This window comes from Thamnophis elegans, unplaced genomic scaffold (assembly GCF_009769535.1).
Source record: "Thamnophis elegans isolate rThaEle1 unplaced genomic scaffold, rThaEle1.pri scaffold_166_arrow_ctg1, whole genome shotgun sequence".
NCBI lineage: Eukaryota > Metazoa > Chordata > Lepidosauria > Squamata > Colubridae > Thamnophis > Thamnophis elegans.
This window is the reverse complement of record NW_022473635.1, coordinates 43,446-69,156: the sequence shown is the minus strand read 5'-3', so window position 1 is coordinate 69,156 and position 25,711 is coordinate 43,446. Positions and strand designations below refer to the sequence as shown.

Sequence of the window (25,711 nt, the reverse complement as noted above, 5' to 3'; positions counted from 1 at the left end):
GGGTGCGGATCTCCACGGGGAGATTTCCAAGCGTCGAGCTCAACTGAGAAGGCCCCCTCCCGTAGTCGCCAGTCGGCACTGACTGGCGGATGGAATTCAGAGGAGGCCCCTCTATGCGATCTGATGGGACGGAGGGAGGTAATTGGCAGAAGGCGGTCTCTCAAATAGCCAGATCCCTACCATGGAGCGCTTTATGAATGGTAAGTAGAACCTTGAAGTGCACCCGGAGACCAACAGGTAGCCAGCGCAGCTCACGGAGTATCGTGTTTATTGTGGGCGAACCGTGGTGGCGCCCACAATCACTCGGCTGGCTGGGGCGTTCTGGACTAGCTGTTCCCGGATGCTCTTACAGGGCGCCCCATGTCAGCGCAATTGCAGTATTCCAGCCTAGAGATCACAAGGACTCAGTGACTGTTGTGAGGGCCCCCTTTCAGGAGGCCGCACCTGGCGCACACAGGCGAAACCTGGGCAAATGCCCCCCTGGTCACAGCTGACAAGTGATGGGTCGAAACTCAGCTGTGGGTCCGAGGACTCCCAAGTTGCGGACCCTGTCTGAGGGGTATAAATTTTGACCCCCCAGCCTGAGTGATGGAACATCGGCCAAATTGTTGGGAGGAAAACACAACAGCCACTCGGTCTTGTCCGGGTTGAGTTTAATTTAAAATAGATTTAGCTTACAAGCAACTTTATATAGGATAAAAAATAGGTTTTATGCCTTGATATTGACCAAACCACTTGTATATTTGATGGCTTAACTATGTGAAACATGAAGAACCTCCAGTTCCCCTGAACATTTACATCTTCCATGTTTAAGTTTATCAAAAGTTTCTCTACCTCTGGGTTAGTTTCTCAATTATTTTCTTCCATAATTTTAATATTAAAATAAATTTTAACCTTAATTATGGAAGTCTCCATACATTAAAACTAAAACCTTTTATTTATATATGTATTTTACAAATATATATTTAGTCCACTTTTGAATGGTTCTAGGTGACATAACGTGTAGTGTAGTAAAATATAAAATATAATACAGTATGTTTATTTACTTACTATAATTGGAAGTTATACTACAATAGCCACAATAAAGTCACAGCACAAATGAAATTTTTTTCCAGTCCAACCGTGGTTGGCTATGTTGATATCTCTATATTAGTTCATATAATGAATTTGGTTTGTAGTATCTGGTAGAGAGCTCATTTACTTAGCTTAAAATTCAAGATGGAGAAGAACTTGGAAGGTGAAAGAACATAATCCCTGTTATATGTAAAGTTCATTTGTATATAAAGCTATAGAATTAAATAATTTTACAAGACCAATGAAAAATGGGGAAGCTAAAAGAAAAAGAGGATATTTGTGGCACACACCTGCATATTGTAAAAAGGAATATATGGCCATGAATTTTGACATGAAAATGTTTTATATTTAGTTTGCTATAAAAAAATAAGAGAACTATTGAATTACCTTTTGGCTTAGAGTTGTATGTATGTGTGTATCTTTGTTGTGTTTTTGCAGTCAAATGGACTTGAACCTCGAGAAAGTTTAGCTCAAGACTTGGGCATTTTAGAACCTAAAGCTCTAGTAGATGGGCCCTTGCTACTAGAAGTGGTCAGAAGATGTCAGCAGAAAAAAGGCTTTTCTAACAGTGGAGACGTAAGACTGTTAACATCCTAACCATGTTAATGAATTCTTCATTTTGATGTAGGTACTTTGAAGAGCAAATTATTGTTGAACTAGTGATGTTGATTTAAAATGTTTTGTAGTGTTTCCTTTGGAGAGAGTATGTCAGTACCGTTTTTGTGTGCATGTCCAAGTCAATCTTGATTCCTATTGATTAAGCAAACAAGTTCCTTAAGTTTTCTTGGCAACATTTTCAGAAGTGGTTTGCCTTTGCCTTCTTCCTAGGGCTAAGAATGACTGGCTCCAAATTGCCCATCTGGCAGGACTCGATTTCCTTAGTCCTGTTTACACATCTTAACCATTAGACTATACTGTCCATTAGACTACTGCTTAATTGTATTCTAATAAAATCATATTTTATATTGACTTGTTTTCTACATTTCTATTTAGGTAGCTCCAGTAATATCTGAAAATGTACATTCACCTCCAAAATCATCAGATGAAAGGTCTAACATACTTTCAGTGCCAAGTAAGGTAAGCTGGAATAGTAAAATAAAGCATATCTTTAAAAGTGATATTTCTAGAATCTAATGCTAGTCTACGCATTCTTTGTAATGGGAAAATATATATTACCATAATAGCAATACCACAAATATATACATATATTAAAGCTAGAAACATGGTTTTATAGAAATAATTATGGAACTTTATATATGCACATATAGAGCAATTGTTGGTGGATCTTTCACTGTTTTCATAAAATTGCTGACTTGTGGTTGCCAAAATTGGAGATGAGAAGGGCTTTGCGAGGCTTTTTAGCCTAGCAAATCTTTATTTTTAAATTATTTGAACTACCCTACTGCTTAAAGATGTTTTGAGGCCTAATCACTGGCAGCTTATAGAGATTTTCATAGTTGTAATTGCAGCTCTGTCTTTTCTTGAATACCTCCCATCCATCTTAATCAGAAACTATCCTGGTTGATTCTTCTAAAAAGTTAAAATTATTCTGCCTAAAGCTTTTGGTTCTGTACATTTCTTTTAAGGATGAAGTTGTAAGACAGTTTTGCCAGAAATTGCTTAATGGGTTTGATTTGGAAAATATTTCTGGGTCAGCTTGTTATTTTAAAGCAAAACAAACGAATGTATAGTTAACAAAAAACATATGAATGGGTTTTTATACAATCAAATATTAGAACTGATGGTAGAAAGCACCTATTACAGCTTCCTATTAAATCTGAACCAAACAGATATGGATTGTTCAATAAACCATGAATAAAAATACCCTAATTTAGAATTATTTCTGATTCTCAAGTACCATGTTATTGGAAGAATTGTTCAGTAATTTTATTGTCTTAACAATCCAAGTTCACTCTACAGGTAGTCCTTGACTTACAACAATTCATATTGTGATTATTTGGAGTTATGATTGTACCGAAAAAAGTGACTGATTGTCACACTTACAACCATTGCAGCATCCCTATGCTTATATGATCAAAGTGCAGATGCTAGGCAACTGACACATATTTCTCACCTTTTATAACTTCTGACAAGCAAAGTCAATTGGGAATCCAGATTCACTAAACAGCTGTGTTATTAATCTAACAAGTGCAGTGATTCACTTAACTGTGGCAAGAAAGGTCATAAAATGGAGCAAAATTCACTTAACAAATATGCAAATGTAGCCTCAGACATTTTTGCAGGTAGTAGCTATCAGGGATTGTGTATCAGGATTGTTTCCTTCTTAGTTCATCAACCTGGGAAAGTACGGTTAAGCGTTACTTGATCTTACCAATAACAAAGATGAAATGTAGTATCAAAACCAGGCTTATCTCTTGAAGGAATGAACCTGTAATACAAACTTTTCCTACAGTGAGAGGCTACGCAAGCTCAAGAAGAGAAGTGGGCGATTAACCTGTTCTAATTTTTGCTTCTTCCCAAAAGACATTTAATCAAAATACTTATAATACAATCTCCTTAAGACCATAAAACAAATCTTACTTTCTTATTTATCCAATCAATTCCTTGAATCTAGATGTAATAACCTGAAGAAATGAACACAGATGGTTAACTGAACTTCATGCTGCTCTTGTTCTCAGATGTTAAAACTGAATTTTTACTCCCCATTTATCATCCTGTAATCCCTTAATTTGGAGTAGAGTCAGGGTGACTGGATGGAACTAAAACATCCATCCAGCTAATGGACCTGAATATTTTCACTGACCATTTTTCACAACAAGTGAAAGTCCTTGACTTAGGATCATTTGTTTAGTGGCTGTTTGAAGTTATAATGTCACTGAAAAAACTGACTTACAGTTGGTCCTCACACTTATGACCATTGTGGCGTACCCACAGCCACATATTCAAACTTTGGACACTTGGCAATTAGAACATCATGGCAGACAATGGCAAGGAGGCCAGGTGCAGGCAGGGCCCTCCGCTAAACGCAACAAGCTATCCCCTCAACCAAGGGAAGTAAAGGAGGGAAGGGTGCCTGTAGGAAGTAAAGGAGAGAAGCCTCCCTGGGGACTTCTGGGACTGGTGACAGGGCCAGGGAAGGTTCCCAACCAGGGGGGCTGTTGAGGTTAAGGCCCCATAACCACAAGGGTCTCGGTGAACATGAGCCCGAGGTGGGCTCGCCCACGTAGCATGGGGAAATGCAGACTCCCACTCCTTCCAGGGCAGCAAGTCCCCTTCCCTGATAGACGAAAGATCTGGGGGTGATTCCCCAGATGCATCCTGGGTTACCCCGATTCCCCTAGCTCCTCTGTCAGGGAGGAGCTGGGGCCCTTCCAAGGTCTCTCCTCCTGCTGAGGAGAGGTCCAGCTCAGAGAGGCATCAGGGCGGGCCTGTTCCAGCTAGGCCTCGGCCTAGGGAGGGCAAAGGTTCGGCCTTGTCCGCAGAGATGAAGGAGGTCATCACCATTGCCATATCCCAAGGGATCGCTGAAGGCATTAAGCACAGGGAAGCGGGGCCTTTGGGACCCCAGTCTAAGTGAACCTCGAGTTCCACTCAGGCTCAGGCTCCAGCCTCTCCGGACACTTCGGTCGCCACAGAGCAGTCAGTCTTAGGATGGGGGGAGGCTGGAAGTTTTGAATTGTTTGAGAATGAGGATTTGCCTCCTGACAAGCCAGCCTTTACAGGATTGTTCAAACCAACATTGTTTAGGTCCTATTGCATAAGGCCAAGGTGGCTACCGACTTAGGTTCTACCCCTAAGGTTACAGCTGCTGCATCCTCCTCTACCAAGGATCCCAAAGAAGGTCTGTTCAAGGAGACTGCTCCCATTCAGGAGCTAATTCCAGTTCCAGATCTGTTTTGGGACGTAGTCCAGAGAGTGGGTTCAGCCTGGTACCTTGACCAATCCTAGCAGTGGATAACAATGTTCCCTCTAATTTTTTTTCAGTGTGAGCGGAAAAGTATAGTGTTTGAGCGGCACATTTTCATGCCTGAGCACCTTAATTTTTTTCACAGATGTCACCTAAGACAACAACGAAATCAGTATTATTTGAAACTCAAAGTTATGTTATTCAAGGTACCCGCTTAATTAAAAGTGTTTATATAATATCAGTATCACTTAACAACGGTCCTGCTTAGCAACCAAAGTTGGCTCAGAAACTGGCATGAAGCGTGCAAGTCTTAAAGCTGTCAAGTTACAAGATCCTCGCACCCCTAACCCTTTAGGAAAAAACCCCCAGGGATCTTCAAACCTGACAGCCTTAAGCCTTGTGGACTTCAACTCCCAGAATACTTTTCTGCTCACACTGAAAAAAAATTAGAGGGACATTGCTGACGGGGTGAAGCATAGCTTGCATTGTCCCTATGCGGATTCTTTTCCCAGCCTTGGGAGCTGAAGTCCTCCGTCCTCCCTTATTCCTGTTTCCTTTTCCTTCATTATATTCAATTGTTTCAATATTAAGTGTAATCTTCCTTCCTAACATTTTTCCATTTTTTTCCTTATATTCTTTTCCATTTCAACATTGTCTTTGTTCCTTCCATTCTTCCTTCCTTCTTTCAATCCTTCTAATATTTTTTCCTTCATTCCCTTGTCTGTTTCAATATTAAGTACATTTCTTCCTTTCTCCTATACTTTTCCATTTTCTTCCTTATATTCTTTTCCATTTCAACATTGTCTTCCTTTTTTCCTTCCTTCCTTCCTATACGTCTTTCCATTTTCTTCCTTAATTATCTTTTCTGTTTCAACAGTCTTTGTTTCTTCCTTCCTTCCTTCCTTCCTTCCTTCCTATACTTCTTCTTTCATTCATTATTTCTTTTCCATTTCAATATTAAGTGTAATTCTTTGTTCCTCCTTCCTTCTTTCAATCCTTCCAATACTTTCCTTCATTCTCTTTTCCTTCAATATTAAGTGCAATTCCTTCCTTCCTTCCTTCCTTCCTTCCTTCCTTCCTTCCTAAGTTATTTCCATTTTCTTCCTTATATAATTTTTCTGTTTCAACATAAAGTGCCTTCCTTCCTTCCCTCCCTCCCATCCCTTTCTTTATGTTTTCTTCATGCTTCTTTTCTTTTTCCTCTGCTCTTTTTAACCCCCCCCTTCTTCTCCTCCTCTACATTTAGGTTGGATTAGTTTGTACAACGGTCATCAAACTTCTGAAGTAAAATAAATAATCATATTTAAGAAGAAGAAAAAGGAAGACGTTTTTAGTTAAGTCAAACGTTTTAATAAAGTTTCATCTTTTAAGATTCGTCCAACACATCCAATTGTAACCTTAACAGTAAAGAATATCACCCCAGCTGCTAAAGGTTCAACCAGTCTGAGAACCATTGAAAAGACAACAGTGCAAAATCCAAAAGACACAACTTCCTCACCGCCATTGCTTTGGTACCAAATCTTTGAGGAAGGGGCTCCAGAAAGAAGGAGGAGGAGGAGAGGAGGAGGGAACCAAAGAGAGGCTTTGACCGGGTCTGCGCCCCACAGCCAGGACCGTCCTTGCACCTCAAGCCGCGTTTCTTCCTGCAAAGCCCTTCGGGCAACCGAGAGTTCCGTTTGATGCCAGAAGGGCTTTGCAGGAAGAAACGCGGCTTGAGGCGCAAGGACGGTCCTGGCTGTGGGGCGCAGACGGCAAAAGCTCTCTTTGGTTCCCTCCTCCTCCCCCTCGTTCCACAGCCTGCATGACGCTGCCGCTCAGGCTGAAGCTGCCGCTGAAAAAGTTTGGGGAGGTCCTTTGCAGGCAGCCAGTTCTAGCCGCCTGCAAAGGACTTCCCCACGTTTGCTTTGAAAGAAACCTCTGCGCGGGAGTTAGAAACCTCTGCGCGGGGTTTCTTGCCATGTGCGCGCCGCGCACCTTAGAGGGAACAGTGGTGGATAAATCCCTTTATTTCATGGAGGGTAAAATGGAGGATGTGCTGAAACTGACCGAGGTGGATGCGCCAGTGGTTTTCTTAACATCGACCTTGAACCTGCCAGCAGACCTCCTGGAAGGTCTAAAGGCCAGCAGACCTCCTGGAAGGTCTAAAGGCGGAGGATAAATGTTCTGAGAAGGCCTGCCATAAGACGCACCAGGCGGCCACCTGGACTATCAGGGCATCCACCTCGGCCTCTTTCTTCATCATGGCGTCCCTTCTTTGGCTCAGACAGCTGAGGACTAGGCCTCCCGCCGGGGGATCCCGGTGGAAGCATGACCTCAGCAAGATCATTACGGCTGTGGAATGCTCGGCAGATGCCTCATTGAACACTGCAAAATTTGCGTCTAGAGCATTGGCATCAATGTCACTTCACGGCGGCTGCTGTGGCTTCGTCACTGGCAAGCCGACATGAAGGCCAAATGGAAGCTTGCTTTTTGGGGAGCTCCAGGACAAGTTTGTCATAGAGACGAAAGACAAACGTAAGATTCTCCCGGCCACCTTGAAGAAGGGCGAGTGCAAGGGTTCTGGTTCCCTTCGGAAGCAGTCCTTTCGGGCTCCAGACGCTAACCAGCCGTCCACTTCTTCCACCTACCAGAGACCCTATTCCCAGGGTGGGGATAGGAATCAGAACAGGGGTTCCTTGGGTCACATGGCAGGCAGCAGCAGCAACATTCCTTTCGGAAGCTGTACTGTGGTGGAAACAACTCCCGCCAGTTCCGTAAGGGCAAGTGACCATCACAGGGGTCCTCGCATAGGGGGTCGGCTACAGTTATACGCCAATGTGTGGGAGGAGATCACCACAGACTCTTGGGTCCTCAACACGATCAGGAGGGGCCTGGTGTTAGAATTTCTCTCTTTTCCACAAAGGACATTCATCGGTGCCCGACCCCAAAGAATCCCCTGAAGAGGTCCCTTATGCAGGAGGAAATTGCTCATCTTCTCCTGATCAGGGCCATAGAAGCTGTTCCCCAAGAACAGGAGAGGCAGGGTTCTATTCCATACTGTTCTTAGTCCCCAAGAGCTCAGGGGGGTGGAGAGCAATGTTCCCTCTAATTTTCTTTCAGTGTGAGCAGAAAAGTATAGTGTTTGAGCGGCATATTTTCATGCTTGAATTTTTTTAACAGATGTCACCTAAGACAACAACGAAATCAGTATTATTTGAAACTCAAAGTTATGTTTATTCAAGGTACCCGCTTAATTAAAAGTGTTATATATCAGTATCACTTAACAACGGTCCTGCTTAGCAACCAAAATGTTGGCTCAGAAAGTCTGGCTTTTGAAGCACGCAAATCTTAAAGCTCTTGTTACAACACCCTCGCACCCCTAACCCTTTAGAAAAAAAACCCAGGGGTCTTCAAACCGACAGCTTTAAGATTTTGGACTTCAACTCCCAGAATTGCTCCTCCAGTCATGTTGGCTCAGAAACTCTGGCAGTGAAGCATGCAAGTCTTAAAGCTGTCAAGTTATAAGATCCTTGCACCATAACCCTTTAGGGAAAAAAACCACAGGGATCTTCAAACCTGACAGCTTAAGACTTGTGGACTTCAATTCCCAGAATTCCTCCAGTCATGTTGCGGCGATGTCATCTACGTGGATCTGCTCCATCTTCGGGTTTTTTCACAGGGGGCAGGGCTGCCGCTGAAGATGCCAACGAGCCCCTCCACCAGAATAACTGCTGCCGCCTCCCCCTCCTCCTCCAGAGGACCACCACATTTGCTGCCCGGCACTGCAGCCCGAGGTGAAGCCTCCAAAGCTCCCGCAGGCGCCCCGCCCATGGCAGCAACGGCGGTGCCTCCCACTCTGCTCGAGGCACCTCATCTGGGCTCTGGGTTACCCCTGCCACCGCCTCCACCTCCACAGTGTGCTTTTCAGAAGCCAGGAGGCCTTTTTTCCTGCTCCCACCCCTTCTTTTTTTTTTTTTTTTAATATATTTTACATTTTCACATTCCATTTTACAATCACTTATATACAGGGTATTTGCTATAAGAAAAAAAAAATTAAAAAAAATAAAAAAAATAAAAAAGAAAACACAACTCATCATTCACAACCCCACCTGACACTTCCATCCTCCATACACCCCATCTATCCCCTCCAACTTTCCTTTCCTCCCTCTAACGCTCCCCTCCTACTTCCCTTTCCCCTCAAACCTTCCTTCTCCCCTTACTCCCAACACGCCCTCCTTGCATTCCCCTTACTCCTTCCTTACTCCTCCCTCCTCTTTCCCTCTACCTCCCTCTTGGTGTATTCCTTTTCAAGTGTTGTTTATTATAATCTGATAAAAAGTAAATAAACCAAGGGAAAAAAAAATTAAAGAAAGAAAAGAGAAAAAAAAAAGGAAAAAAAAACAACCGTATATAGTGCATTCTTGTTCTATTGAGACTATGTTAACACCCACCCACCCCCAAAAATCCCCATCCCTACTCCTCCCGACTTCCCAGGGCCCACACCTGGCACTGCCTTCTATCTAAAGTATCTATATTCATATGGATTAAAAATAAAAGTAATATATTAAAGGGAAAAAAAAAAACCCAAAAAAGAAAGAAAAGAACAAAGAAAAAAGAAAAAAAAAAGAAACTCTTTGTGTTAAGCTTAGCCCCCATCTTTTATATGCTTAAATAGTGTAAGTCATTCTATCTATATTTTATTCTCGTCTCTTGCTTCTTTGTTATTTACCCCGACCTCCTGTAGACTCTCCCATTCCTCTTCCTTAACCTTGTATTCAGATAAACATTTATCCAAATTTGTATAGACATCAATATACAATCTAACTCAAAAATAATCCCTTCTAGTAAAATTTAGCAGCGTGGATCATTCCACATATTCAAATATTACTTTACAGAAGAATAATCAAACTTTCCCTTTCTTAACCTTAATTTCAAACAATAATTCAAAATAATCTGACCAAACTTTCCTTCTTAGTAAAGTTTAAGCAGCGTGGATCAAGTATTACTTTACACAAAAATCAGTTTGCATTCTATCTTGAAATGATCCCGACCAGCTTTCCCTTCTAATAGGATTTAAACAACGTAAATCATTCCGCATGCATTTTGCCCTCATCCCTTGCTTCTCTGATATTTACCACTATCAAATTTATGCAGACATTAGTTTAAAATTTAGCTCAAAATAATTTCACCAAGCTTTCCCTTCTAATAAAAATTAAATAGCATAGATCATTCCACATATTCAAATAATACTTTCAACAAGAATCAGTTTACCTTCCGTTTTAAAAATCTCATCCAGCTTTCCCTTCTAACAGAATTTAAACAACATAAATCATTCTGCATTCATTTTACATATATACATTCAGTATCACCCCACCAATATACGTAAATCATTCCGCATGCATTTTACCCTCATCCCTTGCTTCTCTAATATTTGCCACTATCAAATTTATGCAAACATTAGTTTGAAATCTAGCTCAAAATAATTTCACCAAGCTTTCCCTTCTAATAAAAATTAAATAGCATAGATCATTCCACATATTCAAATAATAGTTTCAACAAGAATCAGTTTACCTTCTATTTTAAAATAATCTCTTCAAACTTTCCCTTCTAACAAGATTTAAACAGCGTAAATCATTCTGCATGCATTTTACATATATACATTCAGTATCACACCCACCAATAAATTCCGCTTTTCTGCCGGAGAGAGGTCGCAAACCCCATTCAATCCACAACTTTGGTGAATATTTTAGAATGTCTAAATCCTCAACTCCGCTTCTCTGCTTCTCCGAGGGAGGGGGAGCTACCCCTCCATCTTGCAGCCATGTGGTCTGTTGCTTGCCTTCTCCTTCGGCTTGTCTCTCCTCTTTTCCAAGTGAATCAGGAAGTCCCGCCTTCAAAGTCTTGTAATAGAAATCTCGAGCCTCCGAAACAGAATTGAGACGAAGTCTTGATTCTCAAATGTGACCGTAATGCCGGCTGGGGCCTCCAATTTATATTGAATCTGATGATTTCTAAGCTCTTTAGTTAAAAAGGTATAGTCCCTTCTTGCCTTTAACATCTGGAAAGGTATTTCTTTGAAGACAATCAAGTCCTGGCCATCAACTCTCAAACTATTATTGTAAAATTTTTGCATGATCGCGTTTCTGGATTCTTTTGTGGAGAAATATATGATTATGTCCCTCGGGAGCTGTCGCTGTTCCGCTACCAACGAATTCTGGCAATAGATTTCCGAATCTGCCAATCAAAGTTAAGTCCCGGGCTTCCCACCGCATGGCTGAGGGCTTCAACAAAGGTCTGTTTCAGATTCTCTCGCTCCTTTTCGCGGAATCCTCTGACTCTTATTGCGAATGCCTTCTTATTAAAGTTTATCATAACGAGCTGTTCTTGAGTGTCTCTAATTTTTTGTTGTAATATTTGAATATTAGTAGTCAAATTAGAATTAGCCTCCTCCAAACTTTCCAATTTATTCTCTATTTCAGCGGTATAATCTGACAGGGCAGACACGGCTGCAAACGTATTCGCCTTCATTTGGTCAATTTTAGACTTTAAATCACCATATAGCTCCAATACAAATTCCTTAATTTCTTGTTTAAAATCATTAAACATTTGAAAAAAAAAATCCTGTGTTAAGAATTCTCCAGTAGAGGGCGTAGGAGACAAGGGCTGCGATTCCAGTGTAAATTCTTTAAGTTCCTTCACAGATTCTTTAGGCACATTTGTAGAGAGACACTTCGATTTTGACCTGGGTGCCATTATAAGTAAACAAATAAACAGCGCTTTCGCTCCCCTCTGTTTCCAAAAAAAAAAAAAAAATTATTTTGTTAAGGAGCGGTCTGCAGGAAGGTAAAACCGGCTACGTACATCCCTATCAGTCACCAACGGAGAGAAATCGCCATTTTGAAGTCCGTTTAAACAAAGAAGCCTCTAAGACAAATGGTGCTGGTATTTAATAGTAATAAAAGCATAAATCTCACAGGAGTGGGACCCGCCCGTATTAATCCTAGCTTCAAACAACTTTGCTTTGTCCTGGGGGGGGGGGGGATCGCCTGTCTAAGGCTGCAAAAAAAAGGCAGCTGAGAAGAACTGGCTGGAGATAAAAGCTCCGCTCACGCTGGATCTAATCTCTGTCCACAGCCAAAAAAAAGAGAAAGGCTGTGAATTACGAATAGACCCTAGCACACAGAGCTACTCCCTGCCCCTTATAGCCAAAAAGGGGTGATATCTATGATCTTATTTAGATATACAGACCAGATCTCTGAGAGGAGCTCGGTTGAGCCCTCCTCGGCAACAGGCTCCGCCCCCCCGGAAGCTGCTCCCACCCCCTTCATTGCCTTTCTACTAACTCCCGTGGCCTCATGGCTCCTCAAAAGCACGGCAGAGGTGGAAGGGGAGGGATAATGTGCGGGCCAGCTCAGGTGCTCCGTGTGGAGGGGAGGGAGGGTGCTGCTGACGGGAGTTTTGGCAGCTTCATCTCAGCCGCGGCGTCGGGCGGCAAATCCGGTGCTGTTAGAGGAGGAGGAGCAGCAGATCTTCTGGTGGCGGCAGGGGCATTGGGGGGGTTACTTCAGCCGCAGCGCGGGCACAAGCGGCTAGGATTAGCGGCCCACAAAGGACCTCCCCGGGCTTGCTTTGCTGAACACAGGGCGACTGACGCTAGTTTGAGCGGCCGCGGCCAGCACAAACTACCGTCAGTCGCTCCGTGCTCATCAAAACAAGTCTGTAGAGGTCCTTTGCGAACGGCCAGTTCTAGCTACCCGCAAAGGATTTCCCCACGTTTGCTTTGGCAGAAATCACTGTGCGGCAGTTAAAACTGCTGCGTGGGGTTTTCTTGCCACGTGCCCGGCCGCGCAGCCACGCACCTTAGAGAGAACAGTGGTGGAGCCATCTTGGATCTGAAACGCCTAAATCAGCATCTGGCGTACAAGATGTTCAAGATGCAGTCGCTCCACTCCATCCTGGACTGCGTCAGGCGGGAGATCTTCTCACGTCAATAGATCTAAAGGAGCCCTACCTGCATGTACCAATACACGCAACTCACAGACAGTTCCTGAGGTTCTTCTACGACGGGAGGCACTACCAGAACCGTGCCTTGCTGTTCGGCCTCTCGTCCATGCCTAGGACCTTCACAAAGATCCTAGCGGTGGTGGCGGCTCAACTCAGGAACCACCCGATTCATCTAGAATGCTACCTGGATGACATCATCATTCACTCTGCAAGTTGGGAGCAGGCCAGGCGAGACGTCCAGCTGACCATTCCCACGTTGCGTCTACACGGCTTCTCAGTGAATCTGGCCAAAAGCCAGCTGGAGCCGACCACACGCATCCAAATCTAGGCACAGTCATAGACTCTCACCTGTCAGGTATTTCTCACTCCAGACTGCCTGCAGAACCTCAGACACAGAGTACAGCAATGTCAGAGATCCAAGTTGGTGCCGATTGTCATGCTGTCACAGCTCCTCAGGATCATGATCTCCTGTTTGAAGGTGGTTCCCTGGGCACATCTCCATGCCAGGGAGCTGCAATGGTTTCTCCTGCTGATGCAGAGAGTCAAGACCCAACTCTTCAAGATGGGTGATCTGGTCCCTTGCCTGGTGGAGGACGGCGACAGTCGAGAAGGTGCCTCTTCAAGGAACCCGAGCGGATTGTGGTGACTTCCGATGCCAGCCTCTTTGGGTGGGGGGCTCACTGTCAGGGCCAACTCACACAAGGACTGTGGACCCAGAGGGAAGCCTCCCAAAGCATAAACTGGTTGGAGCTGAGGGCCGCCAGCCTCGCCCTAAGGCAGTTCTCGAGCCTGGTTGCGGGGCACCATGTACTCTTGCTGATGGCCATGAAGGCTCACATAAACACAGGGCAGTACCCACTCCAAAAAGCTCATGGCAGAGGCGGAATCTCTGGGCAGGTGGGCAGAACACCACCTGGCATACATCAGAGCGGACCACATCTCAGGGTCCAGCAATCAGGAGGCAGATTGGTTGAGCAGGCAGCAGATTGACCACTCTGAATGGCAGCTGCATCCAGACCTGTTCCAACAGATTGTGAGGAGATTCGGCAAACCACAAGTGGACCTCTTTGCCACACATGCCAACACACATCTGCCATGATTCTTCTCCCAATACCGTTCTCAGTGGACGGAGGGGACAGATGCACTGAAGTGCAAGTGGCCTCCAGGACTATTGTACGCATTCCCTCCTCTACCTCTCATTCCGCGTGGTATCCAAGCTCATTGCAGAAGGTGCGGAGATCCTCCTGGTCGCCCCCATTGGCCCAGGAGGTCTTGGTATTTGGATCTAGTGGGTCTCTCGATGCAGAGACTGTGGAGGATTCCTCAGGATCAGATCTCCCTCTGCCAGGGGGGTTCGCCACCTGGATCCCCAGTGGTGCAACTAGCTGTCTGGCACTTGAGGGGAAGCTCCTGAGGAGGCAGAAGATCTTGGACATGGTCATTCACACTATCCAGGCTTCCAGGAGGCCTTTGACCACCAGGATATACAAGCTGACCTGGGTTGTTTTCTTCCTGGTGCCAGAAACAAGGCATAAGGGATGTGTCCGTGTCTGTTCCCCAGCTGCTGGACTTTCTGCAGGAGGGTTTGGACAGGGGTCTGGCCCCCAGCACTCTCCAGCGTCAGGTTGTGGCCCTTTTACCATCCTGATCAAGGGGTCCTCCTGGCCCTTGAGCCAACACCCCAGGTCAAGAGTTTCCTGAAGGAAGCGACAAACATCTGCCCCCGAGCTGTTCACCGTTACCCGTCCTGGGACCTGCCATTCATCTGGGGTCGCTTGGTCACAAAGCGTCTTCCCACACCACTGGGCGTTGGTTGCAGGCCTGCATCAAGCTTGCCTACGAACATCAGGGCAGGGCTGTGCTTAGCCGGGTGACTGCGCGTTCGATGAGGAGCGCTGCCACTTCTGCGGCTTGGGCGACCCAGGCATCTATTCTCGATGTATGCAGAGCGGCCATGTGGGCTTCTCCCACTGCATTTATCAGGAACTATAAGATTGACACCTTTGCCTCAGCCAAAGCCTTTGGGCGAAGAGTTCTACAGAAGGTTGTGGATGTTCCGGAGACTCAAGTTTCTTCCCACCAGGGACACTATAGCTTGGGCATGTCCTACGCTTGGACTCTCCAAGCAGCACACTGAAGAAAGACCGTTGGCTTATCTGAACGGTCATTCTCAGGGCTGTGAGGAGAGTCCAATCCCACCCCGGTCTTCACGGATGCGAGGGTGATGACTGGACATGACTGTATGGGCTTCCTGCTCGGTGGTTCCTCGTTTTTTAAACTGAATAATGGAGGCAAAGGGAGGCGTGGCCAAGAGAAAAACTCACTCAGTCCTAGAGCAGATAGACTGTGTTAACCCACACTTGGACTCTCCTCGCAGTGCCCTGAGAAACAACCGTTCACGTAAGCCAACAGTCTTTAACTTGAGTATAGTGTACAAAATATTTAAAAGTATATTGATCCATAAGTTTCAGGGGAAAAATATCAGAAAGAAGATTTCTTAAGGGACAGATTTCTCTCAGAACTATATTCTCTATTTTTATCAAAAACCAATTTACAGTTTAAAATATTTAAAGTTAGCAAATTGAAGTAGAAGATATTTTAGTTAGATTCGATGGATGATTTAAGAACATTTGTCTTATCAGAAATATTTGCAGGAGATAACCAGGCTGAGCCCGAGGGAAGGGTCAAATGCGTTATAAGTTACGAGTCCCTGCATGTTCACAAGACATGCAAGTCCAGCCCACCTTGAATGCTTCTCTTCTACTCATTCCCTTGACTGTTAGTGGGTCAGATTTGTAGAGAGCTTAAGCTTGCAATAAATCTTTATACTCATGTGAACTTCTGAATGTCTGATTTCCACTTGACAATATCAGCAAAACAAGGCATGTGTTAAAAAATCCTCTTATACCTAGCATTTCTCTGATAGTGAAATGTTCACTGATGAATATAATAGCTTTTATAGTCTTATAAAATTAATTGTGAAATTATGCTTCTAGGAATTGACACTTGTAACATCTTTTAGATAACTTATGAAAAGTTGTAAATAAATAGTCAGTCAGCTTTGCCAGCAGGCAGTACAGGTAGTTTTTCGGGTTATAAAGACAATTGGGACTGGAATTGCCATTGGTAAGCAATGCAGTGGTGCATTTTCATGTGACTGTGCTGCTTAGGGATGGCGATCCCAGTTTTCATCATTAAGAGACCATTGTGTGGATCATTAAACACCGACCTTACATGACAGTGACTTCCAACTTCCTGCTCGCTTCCCCATTGACTTTCCTACTGGAAAGTCAGCAGGAAACTTCAGAAATTGCACTAGCACCATAGCAGCTTGCTGCAACATTGCAATTGCAAACCAAGTGCCAAGAACCCAGATCTCAATTGTGTAACTGCAGAGACGGTGCGATGGCCAGAACTCTGCAGACCAATTGTAAGTGCCCCTTGTTGAGCACTGCCACAAGTTTGAAATGTTTGCTGACATGGTGTAATGCAAACACTGCTCCTAGTGCATGCTGCTTTAGTAAGAAAATTCTGATTATTGGACAGGTGTGCTGAATCTTTTCTATTTGAGAGATTAATAATGCTTTTTTCTTCTCTACAATTCTTTGTTCCCAGACATGAAGAAATCCGTGACTTTGCGAATAAATGGATATTAGAAAGAAAAGAAGTACTTCAGAGGACATCAGGACGGATGCCTCTTTTTACACCCCCCTCCGGATGGAGTTGGGGCTGGGTAGTCGTGGCGGCGGCGGCTACCCATTGCCTACTTGTTAGCGGTTTCCATAGCGCCTTCGGTGTCTACATGCTGCCCCTTCTCGTTCTTTTGAAGCGAGTAACTCGCAGATAGGTAGGTCATTGTTACATTAAGGTTTCCAGCATAGCTTTGATATATTGTACTGCAGTTTTGTTTATAATTATGTCTTGCTTATTAACAGTCTTTAAGCAAATGGTTTAAACTATATGTCAATGCTCTTGAAATCCACAAGAATTAGTGTCATTTACATCAGTAAAACATACAAGTGAGTTGATAATATTTTTTTAATGATTTTTTTTATATTTTAATTAAATGCATTTGTCTTTTTAAGCTTGGATTGGATCAATCAGCTATGCCCTGATTATGATGTTTGGTCCCGTGTCTGGAAAACTCCTGTGAAATATGGAGCCATCAAAGTGGCAGTCATTGGAGATTTGATGACCATAGGGGTCTAGTGGGTCATCATATGCTGACAAATTTAAAACCCTATTTCACCCGGGGAATCATTGTTGGTGTGGGATCAAGTCTGGCCTACACTCCAGGTAATGCTTTACATTAAAATCAAATTTTGTCACACACTTCTGTTTTTGAAAACATATTTTTGCTTTGCTTTGCTTTGCTTTGCTTGCTTTGCTTGCTTTGCTTTGCTTGCTTTGCTTTGCTTTGCTTTGCTTGCTTGCTTTGCTTTGCTTTGCTTTGCTTTGCTTTGCTTTGCTTGCTTTGCTTTGCTTTGCTTTGCTTTGCTTTGCTTTGCAGCACTTTTCATGAGAAAACTTGTTAGGTAAGCTTTCCATTGGGAGAGCGAGTACGTTCAGCGAAGCGTTGTGAGAGTTGTGTTGCAGAACACACAAACCAGCATACAGAGCAGTGGTGGGTTTCAACTAACCAACTAAGGAGAGATAGTATGTCAGGTGCCATCATTTTCCTAGGGAGGACTTCCATCCTTAAGTAGAAGTGGGCCAAAAGACACCAGCCAGGAACATGTACAAACTGAAAAAGAAGTAACGTAGGGGATAAAGAAAGAGAGAAATGTAGTTGTTTCTTGGAAAAGGTGGGTAAACTTGGTATGCCCCTTTTCTGGGTGGCCATTCCTAGCCGCTTGCGCCCGGTGCTGCGGTTGAAGTGAAGCCCCAAAGCCCCCGCCACCACCGGAATATCTGCTGCCGCCTCTTCCTCCTCCTCCAACAGCACTGCCAGAGTCCATCAAACAGTCCAAGTCATAAACAGATAAGACAGTCCGTCATCAATGTCTTTCAGTTAAGGGATAATCCAATAACATAGTCCATAATCATACAAACAGTCCGTTTGCTAACTGTTGCAAAACTTACAATAGCTCACGACACTCAGATCAGATCAGCCCAGCATCTAACAAACAGAGAGCTAGCAGTCATTCTGGCTCTCTCGTGGCCGATTGAGGAAAAACAGCAACCAATCACATTTTACCGTATGATTTAAAGAAACAATTACAACATTGCTACATGATTTATATATTGCCAACCCAACTGTTAGATTAAATTCCTAACAAAACTCATTAGAAATAGTAGCATGGTTTTTAATTGTGTCAGATGAAAAGCAATGTTTAAGCTTTCTCCTTTCCCAGATACCTTTTTCATGTTAAATCAAACAGAGGGTGATGTGACTGGACTTCAATATAAAAGAACTACTTTAAATTTCTGTTTGTTTCTTGTAGGTGTCATCATGGTTAGTTTGTATTTTACTAAGAAACGCTCTTTGGCTACTGGCCTAGTGATGGCTGGAGGGGCTTCAGGAACGTTCATTCAGAATAAGCTGCAGCACGTTCTCATCCAGCAGCTGGAATGGAGAGGCAGCCTAAGGGCCTATAGCGCAATGCTGGCCATATGTGTTCTTGCTGCCCCAGATCTCAGGTATTCCACTATAGATTTTTTGTTAACATCTATTCGTCCAAAATTACTTTTTATCATCCCTCTCATTTATCATTCTGTCTCCAATCTAATTTGGTTTTCAGATGATAAGAATTCAGGAAAGGGCTAGCTCAGTTATTGTCAGTAAAGAGACCTGTCACTGACTGCTTATTTTATTTAATAAATTTATAGGGCAGCTTTGGGAACAGAAAAGCTGGGGCATATTAATTAGGAAAGACCCTATCAGTATGCTTTATAGTAAAAGACAAATCCTTTCTTCTGGGAAATATTATAGTTTAATTCCTGAAATTCATGTTTCTTGTCTTTTTCATTTCAGTAAAACTGTTAAGAGTTGGTAAACACATGCTTGGAAAAAAAGACTGTTTTCAGTTTAACACCCCAGAACTTGAGGCATAGGACTGCACTAAAGCAACTCAATTCATTTCTTAAATCACCCATGCTGTTTGCTTCCAGGAATGCAAATTGCAAATGAAGCAACTAAGTAGTTGTGTCAAGTATGCTAGAACAAATTTCCTTAACCTAGGGAAAATTGAGTTACCGTATTTTTCAGAATATAAGATGCACTCCCCCCCCCCCCGAAAAAGGGGGAAAATCTGGGTGTGTCTTATACACTGAATACAGGCATTTTTGGCCTCTGAAACCCCGCCCCTTCACAAAAAAATGGACGTGCAGAGGGTTTGGGAGGACTGCAAAGTGCTAATGGAGGCTGGGGTGGGCAAAAATGAGCAAAAAACAGACTGTTTTTTGCTCATCTCCCCCCCCCAGCCCCCAAGAGCACTTGCAGGCCTCCTAAAGGCTATGTGTGCCCTTTTGTGGCAAAAGGGCCTGTTTGGAAAAAAAAAACAGCCCTTTTTGCTTGTTACACCCCACCAGACCCCAGGAGTACCTAAAGGCTATGCATGCCCTTTCTTTTGGTGAAATACAGACCACTTTTTCCTCATCCACCCCCGGCCCCCAGGAGCATTTTGCAGGCCTCTGAAGCTCTCTGCATGCCCGTTTTCACAAATGAGGCATGCAGGAGGTTTGGGACGTCTTCAGAGTGCAAAAACTTTTTTAAAATTTACCTGATGTGTCTTGTACTCCGGTGCGTCTTATACTCTGAAAAATACAGTAAATTGCAGCTCCTGTTATCCAGTCAGCCTTGCCAAGTAGACTAGACTTAGAAATCAATGCCACATACTTTAGGTCTAAAATTACTTTTATTCAAGAGCTATAGTAAAAAATTCTTGCAATTCCCAATGTGCTTCGTTTTGCTCTCATTTATCTTTGTGTGACGTAGAGAGGGGTGTGTCTGAGATGATTACTGAAATTAGTTTTCTTGGAATGGACTTAAGCCACGCTTGTTTGATGATTGCCTTGGTAATGGCTTTTCCTCATGTTTTCTAGGCCTTATGCCTTTCCCACCGAATATACTGGCTGCATTTCGGAAATTGTAGGCACCAGGGTAGGAAAAAAAAATCCCAGTGTGATTCCTATTCATGATAAAAGTAAACTTTTTGTGTACAAGGAACTCATTCTCTCTAATGCCTATACCTGCTCCAGCTGTGTCCAGCAAGACATGTTAACAGAGGTTCTTGTGGTATATAAAATCATTTTTTGCAATCATCCTCAAAATAATTGCTTAAACATCACACAAATCCGTCCTGTGCTCATTTGTGATGCACTTTTTATGTTATCCCGGGTTGCACATAACTGTTGTATTTATTGCTTTCTGGTGAAATTAATCAGTATTGCGTACACAGTATAATTTCTCTCTTTTTTACTTTGTATTTTACAGATAGAACTCATCCAAGTGTAGTTGAAAAATTTAACACATCGCCTCTAAGAGGGTTTATAGTCGATGTAGGTTTATGGAAAGATCGCATTTTTGAGATATGGGTCGGTTCTCTTGGATTAGCAAAATTTGGATTCTACATACCTTTTGTGCATATGGTAAGTTGCCATTATCTTTTTTTTTTTTTTTTGGCTTTTCTGTATAGCTTGGAACGAGAGTCCCCAACCTGTGGCCATGACCCACTAGTGGGCTTTGAGGGTTTTGCAACCAGGCCATGGTAATGGCCGGCTCGTGTGTGTGTGTGTCGATGCTATCTTCACTTGCATGAGCCCCAGCCAAGCACATACAACACGCTCCCTTTAAATGAGCAGTAGGTAGGTTGCATGGTACTTGCACAAATGGAGTGTGTTATATTATATCTATAGTGTTCAAGTCACAGTACTTTTGACAGTGAATGTATGCCTTTTGGATTCAAGTTCTGTAAAGATGTTGTTGCCTTAAAATGGCTTCTACTGTACAGCACAGTGGAGTTGCCATGGTACCGGCTTCACAGTACTCCACAAGGGGCTCCCTCCAATACCGGATTGGGATAAATACATACCCAGACTACCCCGATTTATCAGCTAATTCTAACTATTTTAAGACATGTGGCCTAAACATTCAATTTTTACCATTTTAATCCTTAACTCAATTTTGGAGAAGGGCTACATCAATTTGGGCCAAGTTGATTTATTTTTAGTAGCTGTAAGATTGTTGTTTGTCCATAATAGGTAAATGGTCACTGAGAGCAAGTGTACATTTATTTCAATAGTGTCAGATACACAACTGCAGTCTTGACTGTACTAACTTTCAAACTTGAATAATACTTGGTCAATTACTTTTGAGGAATAATTTTGAAGAAAACATCGTGTCATTGCCAAAGGATCTAAATTTTGGTGCCACCTTCATATATTGGATTAAATCCCATAGTCCCCTGTCAGTTTGATTTTTGCCAATGCATTATGGAGGCACCAAATTGGAGAACACTAATGTATCCACTGAAGATAGACTTATCAGGAGAGGAGTATGAAATGTTTGAATTGTCAGTCAGTTACATCTATTTTTTTTTGCTAACTATTTGCATAAATCTTTAAACAAGTATGAATGAATTTGCGGCTATATTAATTACTAGGTTAGCTTAATTATGACTAGTGTTCACTAAACAGAATACTTTAAAGCCGACATGTTAAAATCGTGCTTCATTTTCTTTTTTGCAGATGAAACATGCAGATGATTTAGGTATTCCTATGGAAAAAGCATCCTACATTATGGTGGGACTTGGAGTAAGCAGCATGATTAGTTGTCTTCTATTTGGAAGATTTGTGATATTAAAAGTGTCAACCGACTTTATGTGAACCAGACATCCATATTATGTGTTGGTAAGTTACACAGTAAGCTTCTGAATGTTTTTTGCCTGAGAAATTATGGTTTTAGACCTAGAAACATCTAGAGTGTCATTTCTTGCACATATGAGTTATATCAGCACAACTACAAGTTAACACTGTGCCTTAAGTTAATTATTGCCAATCTTCTTGAGGCCATTCGTGTGATGGCTTGAATTCCAGTTCTCACTGGAACATGATGAGTAGTAATTAGGAATTAGGAGAATGGAATCTGACACATGAGGTGGGTTCTCATGGGAGAACCTACTGTATTTTTTGGAGTATAAGATGCACCCTTTTCCCTCAAAAAAGAGGCTGAAAACCTGGGTGTGTCTTATACACTGAATACAGCATTTTTTGCCACCTGAAACCCCACCCCTTTCACCAAAATGGTCGTGCATACCTTGTAGGAGGCTTTCAGAGAGCTCCTGAGGGTGGGGAGGGCAGAAATGAGCAAAAAATGAGCCATTTTTATGCACATTTTTGCCCTCCCAGCCCCCAGGAGCACTCTATAAGCTTTCTAATGCCGTTTTTTTGAAAAAAAAAAAAAGGGGGGGCTGTTTTTCACAAGAAATGGGCTGTTTTTTGCTCATTTTTTGCCCCCGACCCACTCCCCAGGAACACTCTACAAGCCTCCTAAGGGCTATTCATGACCTTTTTTAAAAAAAACAGGCCTGTTTTTGTAAAAAATGGGCCATTTTTGGGAGGGTTGCAGAGTGCAAAAACTTTTTTTTTTAATTTGCCTCTTCAAAACCTTGGTGCGTCTTATACTTTGGTGCTTCTTATACTCTGAAAAATACAGTAATTTCTTTATGGCACTCTAGCAGAAGACACTTGGGCACTTGGAGCCAATGCATAGGTTCCTTAATATGAGGCACAGAAGATGCATTACTATCATACTTGAGAAACAAAATTTTGGTAAGCAGAACTAAAATATTGGAAATTAGCAGTGGCAAAGCCTGATGAGTGCTGTTTTATCTTAGTTTTCATTATAGAGTAAATAATACATTTGGTTCATATTGAAATCTGTGTCCTTCATGTTTTATTTTTCAGGTATGGTCTACTCCAGTGATGGGCAACCTTTTGGCGTGGTGTGTCAAAAATCGGCAAAAAAATCAGCATAACTCGCGTTGTGTGTCACTTCGACAAAAACATAATTTTGCGCAATTTATAGTTTAACTACAAAAATATATAATTGCAATATAATTGTATTTAATAAACCAAAAACAAATTATTTAACATAGCTGCTTAGTAACTTCTTTGTTCATCAGTCGTATGTTGCCCTTGATATATTATCAGTATCACTTACCAACGGTCCTGCTTAGCAACCAAAATGTTGGCTCAGAAACTCTGGCATTGAAGCGTGCAAGTCTTAAAGCTGTCAAGTTACAAGAACCTTGCACCCCTAACCCTTTAGGGAAAAAAACCCAGGGTCTTCAAACCTGACAGCTTTAAGCCTTGTGGACTTCAACTCTTCAACTAAAAGAGAGACGGATAAATATTAAAAAAAATAAAACCAAAAAGCAGCTACTGCAGTGGCTTAGAATTTTACTCAATTACTGTTGAGCCCATGGAAAGTTCTGCAGCCCAGGAGCAAAGGAAGGGGGACGGAGAGAGAGAGATTGGCTGTTTGGGGTGCTTGAAACCACCTGGCCCTCCCCAAAGGAAACCCTCATTTGCAGGATGAGCCTCGACTGGCTCTGCCCAGCGGGGTTACCCCAAGCGCCATTGGGCAGCGACGGATGCTTATCCTTTTTCCTTCGGCTGCTTCAGCTGGGACTTCAGACACCCCAAGGGAGGGACTTTATCGGCCTCCCCCTCCCCACCCTTTGAATGAAGGTGTGATATGGCTCCTCCATCCCTGCTCTTTAAACCCAGCCAGAATTACAGGAGGGCTGCCCCCGTTCTGCTTTCCGGGGGTGGATCTTAGCCGAGGGACACCAAGACCCCAGAATGGGTTGGGGTGGGGGAAGAGCTTCTTGACGGAGGCCACGATCGACTTTTGGAAGTTGTGTTTTCGTAAAATAAGATTAACCTTTGGATGTGTTTGTTCCGCTCGGCCAGCAGCGTTTTCTCCCACTTAATCCCGGCGGATCCTGATATCTGAGCTGGAAAACTGCAACCCCCCGGAAATGATGACGCCCCCGCTGAGTAGCTGGGACTTGCAGAAAAAGGCTGCAGAGAGAGAAGCGTTCGATCCGTAATCCGTCTGTGGGGGGCGCTGGGGACAGGCCAGGCCCCTTCTTCCCACCTCTATCCCCCCCACTCTTGAGGGACAAGCCCTTTCCCCTGTCCCAACGGTGGAATTTGAGGCTATCTCTGCTTTCCCTCTCCCTCCCTCAGTTGTGCAGCAGCGGCAGCGGCAGCTCTCAGCCTGGGCGGCAGCGTCACACAGGCTGTGGAAGGAGGGGGAGGAGGAGGGAACCAAAGAGAGCTTTTACCGAGTCTGCGCCCCACAGCCAGGACCGTCCTGGCGCCTCAAGCCGCATTTCTTCCTGCAAAGCCCTTCTGGCGTCAAGCGGAACTCTCGGGTTGCCCAAAGGGCTTTGCAGGAAGAAACGCGGCTTGAGGCGCAAGGACGATCCTGGCTGTGGGGCGCAGACCCGGTAAAGGCCTCTCTTTGGTTGGTTCCCTCCTCCTCCTCCTCCTCCTCCTCCTCCTCCTTCCACAGCCTGCATGACGCTGCCGCCCAGGCTGAGAGCTGCCGCTGAAACAAGTTTGGGGAGCATGTGCGTGTCACCCGAAATGGCTACGCGTGTCAGCACTGACACGCGTGTCATAGGTTCGCCATCACTGGTCTACTCTATTATTCCTTATTGCACATCTTTTACCGCTCTTGTAGTCATTTGCTCCTTTTTGGGATTTTTCGACGCAGGGAACTATGTTCTCCTACCTATCCTTACATTTGATTTGGTGGGAGAAGAAAGAATGCCTGTTGCATGGGGATTTATGATGGCTGTCAATGCAATTAGCTGTTTTGGTCCACCCTTTGCAGGTAAACCAGTTAATGCGATTTGTCTGTAAAAAACACTGAGCCTGGAGAAAACTATATTGCTAATGTGTCCAAGAACTGACTCTTCCCAAGGCCTGCCCGAGTATTTATTTGCTTATTATATTGTATGCCTGCAAATCTCACAAATATGGCATACAGCAGTGAATTAAAAAGAAAAACCAATAAATATTTAAAAACAGTCATGTTTCAAAACAATAAAATGGCACCCAAGCAAGGGGAATGATATGAGCCACAGTAAGATAGCTGTCAGCGTTCCAAATATCATCCAAAATTAAATCAGAGTCCAAGGCAGAATATTCCTCAAAGTTCCAATTTATTAAGAGAGACATGTTGGCACATATGTAGAAACCTGAATCTGAAAGCTTCCTGGGTTTCCGCACCCAGTTGAAAGTTCACAATATTGCCTCCACACCCACAAGTCCATCACATGGTCCAATATTCCACTGCCATGCTGGCAGTTTCACCCATCCAGTTCCGGTCAGGCTCAGAGAGGTAGAGAACAAAGATGACCTTGGCTTCCTAGAAAGGAATTTTATTTTGATAACAATACATTCTACTTCTAACTATTCCCCCTCCCAATTCCCTACTAATGAAACAGCATAGTAGAAAAGAATATTAGTGTGGCAGGCCAAAGATCCTAAAAGGAATCGGCTGCAGACCTGACAATAGCATCACAGGATTTCCCCAGTCTGCTAGGACCCCCAGGTCTGATGGTACAGCCAGGTCCTGAGGGACTTGAATATTGAACAGGATGGACTTTGCCTCACTTCTGGGGGTAAAATATCTCAAAATGGGAGTGCCACACCAAAGACAGTCTGCCTTCTGAGACCCAAGTTTAATTCCCTAATAGTTGGGACATGCAGCCTGCTTTCTCTGGTAGGACAAGCACATATAATGAGGAAGAAGCAGTCCCTCAGATC

At 43.5% G+C, this 25,711-nt stretch overlaps 2 long non-coding RNA genes across 2 annotated transcripts; both read left to right on the top strand.

Annotated features, from left to right (window-relative positions):
* Positions 1-661: 661 nt before the first annotated feature.
* LOC116523312 lies at positions 662-16,677 on the top strand. Its single transcript, XR_004257061.1, has 3 exons — positions 662-1,650; positions 2,068-2,151; positions 16,541-16,677. It is a non-coding gene; the product is annotated as an uncharacterized LOC116523312 (long non-coding RNA).
* A 459-nt stretch (positions 16,678-17,136) lies between these two features.
* Positions 17,137-22,873, top strand: LOC116523316. The gene is made up of 5 exons (XR_004257077.1): positions 17,137-17,221; positions 18,370-18,565; positions 20,361-20,515; positions 21,614-21,775; positions 22,832-22,873. It is a non-coding gene; the product is annotated as an uncharacterized LOC116523316 (long non-coding RNA).
* The last annotated feature ends 2,838 nt before the right edge of the window (positions 22,874-25,711 follow it).